The sequence below is a fragment of the Solanum stenotomum genome, unplaced genomic scaffold, assembly GCF_019186545.1.
Source record: "Solanum stenotomum isolate F172 unplaced genomic scaffold, ASM1918654v1 scaffold37095, whole genome shotgun sequence".
Taxonomy (NCBI): domain Eukaryota; kingdom Viridiplantae; phylum Streptophyta; class Magnoliopsida; order Solanales; family Solanaceae; genus Solanum; species Solanum stenotomum.
In genome coordinates, this window is record NW_026034247.1 from 10,850 (window position 1) to 22,030 (window position 11,181).

Consider the following 11,181-nt stretch of genomic DNA (forward strand, 5'->3'; position numbering starts at 1 on the left):
CATATGTGTTTTGATTCCCAGTTTTTCACTTCTTTGACTCCTCTCCCTGTGCCTTTGCATATTACACTGACAAATTCTTCCAGGATCATTGTGACTCATAATGGATGTGTTCCCATTCTTCCCAACTTAACACTTGAAAATGTGTTACATGTCCCAGTTTTCAAATTCAATTTGTTGTATGTCAATAGATTGTGCACTCAATATGCTTGTGACATCCTTTTCACTCCGAATTGGTGTCTCTTACAGGGCCATTTAATGAAGAACAATCATGTTTTTGGTGAGGTCATGGATGGTCTATACTGTTTGGAGGTTGTCAGTCCTAGGTCTAAGTTTTCATCCAAGAATGTTGTTTCTATTTAAGAAGGAAGTAATTCCATTTCTAAGTCTGATCATGTTTCTTTTCAAAGTTTTGTCAATGTAATTCCTAATGTAGACCTCTGGCATGTAAAATTGGGACATATTCCATTTTCAGTAATGAAAAAGTTTGATTTCATCAAGTTTGGTCCTGATTCTAATTTTGTATGTGATGTTTGCCCTCAAGCAAAACAAACCAGATTGCCTTTTCCTCTCAGTAACATTCATTCAGAAAAGATATTTGATCTATTTCATAGTGACACTTGGGGGCTTTATAAGTCCCCTACTTATAATGGTTTTAGGTATTTCCTGACTATAGTGGATGATTACAGTAGGGGTATTTGGACATTTTTGATGAGTTCCAAGAGCAATGTTTTTCCTCTTTTAAAGGATTTTTTTTTATCATGATTGAAAGACAGTTTCAAGCTCAAGTCAAAAGTATTAGATCTGATAATGTCATGGAACTAGGAAAAGGTCATTAATAAGCTCAATTCCTTAAATCTCAAGGGATTCTCCATCAGACCTATTGTATTGCCACACCACAACAAAATGGAGTTGTGGAAAGAAAGCATAGACACCTTCTTGAACTAGCTAGGAGTCTCATGTTTCAATCTCAATTACCTATTTGTTACTAGCGGGAGTTTGTCCTCACAACCACACATTTGATCAATAAATTACCTTCCAAAGTTCTTAAGGGAAAACTCCTTATGAGATGCTCTTTGGTCAGTCTCCTTCATATGACAACCTTAGAAGTTTTGGTTGCTTATGTTATGTTTCTACACTAGCAAATTAGAGATCCAAATTTGCTCCTAGAGTTATACCTTGTGTCTTTCTAGGTTATCCTTTGGGTAAAAAAGTTTATAAAATCCTAGATTGAGCTACTAGGAAGATTTTATCCTCAAGAGATGTCCATTTTCATGAACAACATTTTCCTTTCAATTCTTTCAAGTCTACTGCTCCACCCATCTTCTCATATTTTCCTTTTGTCCTATATTACCACCTTTCTAGTCCTTTCATTGTTCCTAAATCTTCTGATCACTCTCTCTCAAACATCCCTTCTTTACCTCTTCCTCTTTCTCAGTCCATTTCTTCTCCAACCTCTACTATTTCTTCTTCTCCTCCTCTCCAAGAGCCCTTTCCTCCACCTAAGAGATCTGGTAGAGTTACTACTGTGCCAAGTTATTTGCATGACTATATATGCAACAACATAGTTTTAACTGATCTAACTGAGACATGCTTTCTTCATCCTTCTAAGCCTACTACTTTTTCTTTTAATTCTTTGTCTTTGCCTAATTAACACACTCTCCTATCCTTATCTCACATCAATGAACCCCATAGTTTTGCACAAGCATCTAAACACCCAAGGTGGACAACAGCTATGCAGCAAGAACTACAAGCTTTAGATTATAATCATACTTGGGATATAGTTGAAATTTCTCCAGGTAAAAATGCCCTACCCACTAAATGGGTTTATAAAGTCAAACATAAGTTTGATGGTACAATTAAAAGGTTAAAAGCTAGGATGGTTGATAGGGGGACATTAAACAGTTTGGAATTGATTATACAGAGACATTCTCACGTGTGGTTAAGATGACAACCATTAGGTGCCTTCTCCCTGTTGCTATGAAAAGAGGCTAGCCAGTTCACCAATTAGATGTCAGTAATGCTTTTTTACATGGTGATTTACAGGAAACTGTGTACATGAAACCTCCTCCAGGTTTTCCCCTTATCAAATCTACTCAAGTTTGTCTCTTAAAGAAATCTTTATATGGGTTAAAGCAGACTTCAAGACAATGGTATGCTAAATTGGTAGGGGCACTGATATTTCAGGGTTATTCTAGTTCTCTTAATGACTACTCATTATTTTTCAAAGTCACTGCTGGTCTTGTGTATTGTTGTGTATATGGATGATATTTTGATTATTGGATTGGCAAGGCTGAGATTATACATGTTTCTGATTTTTTAAACCAAGAGTTTCAAGTCAAGCATCTGGGGGACATACATTATTTCTTAGGTCAGGGAAAAACAAGGTTTCATCATCAATTAGAGGAAGTTCACTTTAGACCTGCTACAAGAATTTTCTCAAACAGGGCCCAAAGTTTCTTCTCCACTTGATCCTTATTATAAACTCACTACAGATGATAGTCCTTTGTTGCCTAATCCTACTATCTATAGACATCTGATTGGAAAGCTTAACTATTTGACACACACTAGACTCTATAGACATCTGATTGGAAAGCTTAACTATTTGACACATACTAGACCAGATTTATCATTCGATGTGTTGAAATTAAGCTAGTTTATGCAGCAGCCTACTCAATCTGATTATTTTGTAGCGCTTAGAGTTTTGAGATACCTGAGTATTGATCCAGGTCAAGGTATTCTTCTCTCCTCGGATCCATCTATGCATATTCTTTCTTTTTGCAATGCCAATTGGGCTTCCTGTAAAAAATCTCACCGATTCGTCAACGGTTATTTCATCACACTTGGTGGTGCTCTTATTTCTTGGAAATCTAAAAAGAAGACTTCAGTTTCCTTTTCCTCAGCTGAAGCAGAATACAGGTCTATGAGACGTGTCACCGCTGAAATTACCTGGCTAACTCGATTACTTGATGATCTCTCTACACCTCCTCCGTTGCCAGTTTCTGTTCATTCCGACAGCAAAGCAGCCATCCACATAGCCAAAAACCCCATAATTCATGAGCGAACCAAACATGTGGAGTTGGACTGCCATTTTGTTCGCCAACAGTTCGTTTTCGACCTCATCACTCTCTCATTCATTCCTTCTTCTCATCAGCTTGCAGATCTGTTCACAAAGCCTTTGCACGGTTCTTCTCATCAACACTTATTACACAAATTAGGGATTTCTTCTTTTCCCTCCAATTTGAGGGGGGATATTGACACTTAGAAATGATCATCATCATCTACCATTTCTTTTTCTAAAGAAACGACACAAATTGAAGAAGAAAGATGAAAAGGAAAAAGAGTTTCAGACAAAGCTTTGATAAAATCCAACTGTATGAAAAGTTTGTATGTAGATGTCGTGGATAAATCACAACCACTCATCAAGAATGAAGATGATCAATTATGAACCATTAGATTAGAACTTCTAGAAATGTGCTCTCATATGACAAGCTTGTGAGGAATAATAGTTGGTTACATATACTTGATATTTGTACAAATTAGGAAGTGATGGGTGTATAGTTTGTTTTATTATTTTGTTGTTTTATAGTGAATATACATGTACAAATACAGAAGTTTGGGGATGAATGAATGATTCAGAAATTTTCCACAAATCAATTCGCTCTTTTTTCACTCTTAAGTTTCGAATTAACCGATATTATCCTCTCTGTAGAATACCCACTTGCTCCAGGGTAAAGCATCCTTTTTCTGAAATTTACGAAGATTCTTGGAAAGCATTGCCTCTCATGTTCATGTAAACCCCAAAATAAAAAAAGAACCATGGTTAATCGACCATGGAGATTTCGAGAAAATCTTCATCAACGACGACAGTGCCAGGTATAACTAATCTCCAGGTAAAAATTCCCATGAATAAATCGAGTATTTGAAGTTGAAACTAAAAATATGTGGTGTTGGAAACCTTTGCTTCTCTGCAGTATTGCCTTATCTTTTTGTCAAAGGCCCTCACAAGGTACTCGACTAGGAAAAGTGAATGTTAGGTACACATAAAAGACTTTGGCTATGTGCTGACACTAGTCCTAGACATGAGAATATATGTGCTATTGTTTGATCATAATAAGGAGAATGGAGATATTATTTCATTTAATTTCCTCAATACATAAACACACTTCACAATTTGATAAAATTAGCAATACAATTAATCAGATTTCTGGCTTTGTCACTCTCAGGATTCAAAATCTGAAAGCAATATCCTTCTCCTTCAACTTCAATCACCTATACTGATTTTCCGTTTTTCTCCACAGCTTCTGCATAACAAATCCCCAAATTTCTCAGCTCATCTTTCTCCGCTACACACACCAAAATCTTCAAACAACCCAATTCTGCCAATCTTGAAGGTTTTTCAACTAAAGGATTAATCCTCAACTTACACTTTTATATCTTCAAACAACCCAGCTCAACTTTGTTTAATGATATAAAAGTGTAAGTTAAGTGATTTTATTGATACAAAAATAAAATTTAATAAGTTGAGTGACCTTTTGAGATATTAACTCCTTTATTTGAGCTAGAACAAGCATAAAGGAGTTAATATCTTAAATGGTCACTTAACTATGCACTCTTCTCTCAGAAAGTCACTCAACTTTCAATTTTAACTCAAAAATCACTCAACTATGCACTTTTCTTGACTTTGAATTTTATCTCAAAAGTCACTCAACTATCCACTCTTCTCTCAGAAAATCACTCAACCTATTAAATTGATATTTAAATTAAGATTTGTCGATATAAATTTTTTATTTAAAAACCAAATTTTAAGAAATAAAAAAATATTTGTTTAAACCATTTAATGACCTGCTCCACTTGACCCGACCCGCTAAAAATATAATATTTACCCATTTTATTAACTCTTTCTCCTCCTCTTGTGCTTTTTTCTAGTTCTCCATTGATATTTCCTCTTCCTCTTTTAGTTAAATTTTAATTTAGGCATCTAATTTCAAGCTCTATATTATGTATGAAATTAAAAAAAATTGATGCATGATTTTTTTCCCGTTTTATTTCTCAATTCCTTGGTCAGATTTAGACAATGTCCCATCACGCGATATGAAATTTTGCTTGTCGCTGAGCCACACCATGATCTGATTGATCCCATGACGAACAAGACTAAACCGTGCAATACCTATATTAGGCAATAACAAGAATGCAAGCTAAAGGAATTGATGACAGAAGTGTTGTTGTCTTGTGAGAGACTCTGATAAGCTCCAACCACATTGTGGCAAATGACAATATTGTCCAGGGGAACGTCCTGGAAACCCCTTAGGCGATAAGTATTTGGAAAGAGGGCACTTTGATAACTGTTTTTGCTTCTTTTAGCAGTTCACTTACTTATCGCTAAAAGAAATGGAATTAAATGGAGAACTAGAAGAAGAAGAAGAAACAGCAATGGAGAACTAGAAAAAAAATAGAGGAGGAGAAAGAATCAATAAAATGGGTAAATGTTATATTTTTAGCGGGTCGGGTCAAGTGGAGCAGGTCATTAAATGATTTAAATGGATATTTTTTTTATTTTTTTTAAATTTGGTTTTTAAATAAAAAATTTATATCAACAAATCTTAATTAAAATATTAATTTAATAGGTTGAGTGACTTTCTGAGAGAAGGGTGGATAGTTGAGTGACTTTTGAGATAAAATTTAAAGTTGAGTGACTTTCTGAGAGAAAAGTGCGTAGTTGAGTGACTTTTTAGTTAAAATCGAAAGTTGAGTGACTTTCTGAGAGAAGAGTGAATAGTTAAGTGACCATTTGAAATATTAACTCAGTATAAAGACAAAATCCTAGAGCAACTTGGTGATTCTTAGAAATCTAGCTTGTCTGCCTAGATTTGAGCTATAATAACAAGTTGTTCTTGTTATCATGTTACTACTACTTTGGGTCTCTCCCATTCTTTGTTACCCCAAAATGGATTAAACAACTCTTTGTTGGGAAATGATGAATTTCTTTTGTGTGAATCCTAGAACTTTTGCTTGTATTATAATTTGATTCATTTATGGATTAATTACTTGAGTGGATCTCTTTTAAAAAATAATTACTTATTTTAAATATACTCTTTAATTATTATCATTTATAGCAATATATAAAAATACTATATATTTTATTAGATTTTTCTCTCTCTCGTCTCTTTCTCTTTTTTCTCTCTCAGCTTTTTAATTTTTATCTCTCGTTCTCGCTCTTTCTCTCTTTTTTTCTCTATGTTGTTCTTTCTCTCTTGTTTTCTTTTTGTTATTGTTTCTTTCTTGCTTTCTTTTTGTCGCTTTTTTCTTTCTTGCTTTTTTTTTGTTGCTTTCTCTCTCTCTTTTTGTTGCTTTTTTTCCTTTTTCTTTCTCTCTCTCTACTTTCTTTCGTAGAGTAGTCAATGATTTGTATAATTAATAAAATTTGTATCATAATTAATTAATTAAATAAATAATATAATCGTAACAAATGAAGAGACATAATAAATTGCAAAATGAATTAAACTTGAATTAAAAATGTATTACACACATATTAAAGTTGAATTAGAAGAGAATTAAATATGAATGCAAAATGTAGCAAACGAAAGAGCATTCTATGATCTGTAAACTGAATGAATTTGTATCAATAATGAATTTAACAAGTAATTCAATCGTAACAAATCAATCAATAAATTGCAAAATGAATTAAAATTGTATTTACAAGTGTATTGCACAAATATTAAAGATGCATTGGAAGAGAGAATTAATCATGAATAAAAAACGTAACTAATGAAAGACTAGACAATGATCTATAGAATAAATTAAACTTGTATCAATAATGAATTAAACAAGTAATCCAATAGTAACAAATAAATCAAAAATTGCAAAATAAATTAAATTGCTTTAAAATTGTATTACACAATATTAAAGTTGAATTAGAAGAGAAAATTAAGAATGAATGAAAAACATAACTAACGAAAGACAAGACAACTATCTATAAACTGAATTAAACTCATATTATTCATGAATAAAACTTTTTTTTTTACCCTCCCTAGGAGCTCCCACCCCTTTTGTTCCCTTGGTGACTCGAACTCGCAACCTTCGGGTTGAAAGTGAGGGGTGCTTACCATCCGAGCAACTTCCTCTCATCATGAATAAAACTTATATTATATGTATCTTATAAATTATTTTTGCTTTTATCACTAAGAAAATGAGCGATGGTTGCAATATGTATTAAAAATGTATTGTGCATGTCTTATAAATGTATTATTAGTGTGTTACCTAAATTATTCTTGTTGGTATCCGTAAGAAAGGAGTGAAGTGTGCAATACATATTATAAATGTATTATTCATGAATAAAACATGTATTATATGTGTCTTATAAATTACTTTTGGTTTGTATCTCTAAGAACGTGAGTAATGTTTGCAATATGTATTAAAAATGTATTGTGTGTGTATTATAAATGTATTATAAGTGTGTTACCTAAATTATTTTAGCTGATATCATTAAAAAAAGGCCAAGGAGTGAAGTTTGCAATATGTATTATAAATGTAGGATGTATTGTTCATGATTTTAATACAATTATGAAACATATCTAATACAACTTTAATACAAACGCAATATAGTTCTGTGAACTTCATCCTTTTCGAGCTTCAATCTAATATTTTTCCTAAACTCAATTCTAAACTTAATCAAACCCTCTTAAAATTGAGATATAAACTCCAAACGATATTTTTAATTATTTGTTGGAACAACCTATCCAAACTAATCGCAAACGAAAGAGCAGTTAATGATTCATAAACTGCATAAAACTTGTATCAATAATTAATTAGACAAGTAATCTAATCGTAACAAATGAAGAGACATAATAAACTGCCAAATGAATTAAACTTGAATTAAAAATGTATTACGCACATAATAAAGTTGAATTAGAAGTGAATTAAACATGAATGCAAAATGTAGCAAATGAAAGAGCATTATGTGATTTGTAAACTGAATAAAACTTGTATCAATAATGAATTAAACAAGTAATTCAATCATAACAAATCAACCAATAAACTGCAAAATGAATTAACTTGTATTAAAAGTGCATTGTTGAATTAGAAGAGAAAATTATGCATGGATAAAAAATGTAACTAAGGAAACACCAGACAATGATCTATAGAGTGAATTAAATTTATATCAATAATGAATTAAACAAGTAATCTAATAGTAACAAATAATAAACTACAAAATGAATTAAATTTGCGTTAAAAGTGTATTACAATATTAAAGTTGAATTAGAAGAGAAAATTAACAATGAAAATGTAACTAACGAAAGACAAGACAATAATCTATAGACTAAATTAAACTTGTATTGTTTATGAATAAAATATGTATTATATGTGTCTTATAAATTATTTTGGTTTGTATCTCTAAGAACATGAGTGATGTTGCAATTATGTATTGTGCCTATGTTATAAATGTATTACTTAAATAATTTTGGTTGATATCACTAAAAAAGGAGTGAAGTTTGTAATATGTATTATGAATGTATTGTTCATAATTTTAATACAATTATGAAACATATCTAAAATACAACTTTAATACAATTGCAATACAGTTCCATAAATTTCACCTTTTTCGAGTTTCAATCTAATATTTCTCCTAAAATCAATTATAAACTTAACCAAACCCTCTTAAAATTGAGATATAAACTTCATACGACATTTTCAATTATTTGTAGGAACTACCTATCCAAACTAATCACAAATTCGTAAAATTCAAATAATGAATTCAAAATTTGAAGCTTTATAATGACCATCAATGGTGAACTCCTGCTTCTGTAATTTTAGAGAATTTCTGCTTAAAAACGTGATTTTGTACAAATTTTCGATCTTTCTATTTCTCTTTTCATATTGTTTAATTGGGTAAAAATAGTGAAATATGGGCAAAAACTTATTTGAAAATAGTTATTTAAATGAAAAGTTCAAAGAAGAAGAAGAACAAAAAAAAAAAGAGGAGGAAGATAAATAATGTCAAAAAAAGAGACGAAGAAGCAGAAGAGTAAAAAGAAGAAGAGGAAAAAGGGCTGAAAAGAGGCGAAGACTGTACAATTTTCTTAATTCCAAAAAAGTGTTATATTTAGTTAGAAAAATTATGTCGCCATAGATGGTAAATATTTTTATAATATAGCATATTTATGTGATTTACTCCTGATTTATTGATCTTCGTGTATCTTGTTCATGGCATATATCGAGTTAATTAGATACATTGATGCTCCTTACGAATAATTTTTGAGGTTGTTAGCTAGGGATTTACTCCTATAGCAACTTACTAGGTGAACGATGAGTAAATTTTTGGACGTTACATTGGACCTAACTTAACCCAAAAAACTAGCCCAAGCCCAGCCCATTGATATGGAACTTCAGCATGATCATAATTAAATGAGGGATCTATGCATTCTTGTTTCAATTCAGTACGTCTCATTTGGTAAGCAACAAGAATATATGTATGCGTCACTTTTTGCACTAGAGAATATTAGCTCTAAATAACAAAAATACCGTACAATAGAACTGTTTAGGTGATAAAGGAGATTCCTAAACTCAACATCAACTAAATAATTTCACACATTATGAATTTGGTCACCTTGAAAAAAATTACTGTGCACTGACATAACACAAAAGGACAAAGTAGCTCAATAACACAAATTGACGTACGACATTCAAAATTATAATTTTCAAACAATCTGAAACGGAAGATAATGGCTAGTTAGTTGTATTATGTTGCAATAACATTTCATTTTATTTTATTTTATTTTGGTTTTAATCACTTGTTGTGAATAAAAGAAGCATAATGCATCATATCTTTAGTTTTCTCACATCCAGGTTTACATATTTGAAACGAATTACCAACTTCTTCAAGTTCAATAACCTAATTCAATTCTCCTTTCTATCCACTTTTCTTAACACCTTCAACAAATCGAATTAACGTTTCTCCAGAAATATACTCATGTTTCTCCGCGATACAAACTAAAAGTCTTGAGCAACCCAACACCGATAAACTAGGTGCATTTTTAGCAAGTGGATTAATCATTGGAGATAATCCTTGTTCTAGTGATGGACAAATGTTTATCCAAATCTTATAAGAAGTATGGAAAAGCAAGAATTGAACCACATATCCCCACACCACAATTTAAACTTTCTTTACCTGCTCTCATTGTCATAGTAAAAACTATATATATTACCACCAGCACTGTCTCCGACTAAGAAGAGTTTATCAAAATCACCATAGGTTTTTAATCATGGGTCATAATTGGTTACAAAGTCGTCTTTGTTAGCATGAGAAGTGACCCATTGAAGTGCGGTCCAACCATCATTATGGATTGTTGGCACGTCATTCTCTGGGGCTAACCTATAGTTTACAGATATTAATGGCGTTTAATTGTGAAGTTAAGAGATTTACGTAACGATGAGTCCAATTGGTAAAGGGGGATTCGATAACTAGTCCTCCGCCGTGGTAATATAATAGACTAATACGGGGAGCTTTTGGTTGGGAGTAATTACAGTGTTTTTAATTTGGAAGATAGAGCCTAGCAGAGACATCCATCAGGCGAGATAGTAATGTCTTTGGAGGAAACGTCATTAATTAGTTGTCTGCATGCGATGGTGAATGGTAACATGTACCATGTACGTCATAAAAACATTCGACTCGAAAGAAATTATATACATCTTTAACAACCTCAACATTGTTTTCCATGATGACCAAATAATTAGTGTTGAGAGGCTTATGAGAATTTGGATTTCAAACATTGAAATCACCCTTTGGATTTTATAGATAAGAGATACTTTTTATAGTACATTATTGATTGTTTTAGTAGTTCCAATCCTTTTTTCTAGTTGTTTATAATATTTTTATTTTTGTTTTATAGTTATTAGAGATCTAGAAAAAATATTTTTTTTTATTCAAATTGTAAAAGGTTAAATAATGACCTTAATGTATTAAAAATGGTTTTAAAATGTTCTTCGTTCACTATTGATTGAATCAAATATGTCCCTCCTTTCAATTTTTGGGTCAAAATGTCTTTAACGTATTAAAAATGATTTTACAATGTCATATTTTCACTTATTAGATCAAAATGTCCTGTAACCTATTAAAATTTGTTCAAATTTTTCCTTCTTGAATTATTTTTAATAGGTTAATAATATTTTTGATCTAATAAAGTG

General features: G+C 31.6%; 1 pseudogene; it reads right to left on the bottom strand.

Annotated features, from left to right (window-relative positions):
* Positions 1-4,164: 4,164 nt before the first annotated feature.
* LOC125852558 (2-hydroxyisoflavanone dehydratase-like) lies at positions 4,165-10,637 on the bottom strand (annotated as a pseudogene).
* Between the last annotated feature and the right edge of the window lie 544 nt (positions 10,638-11,181).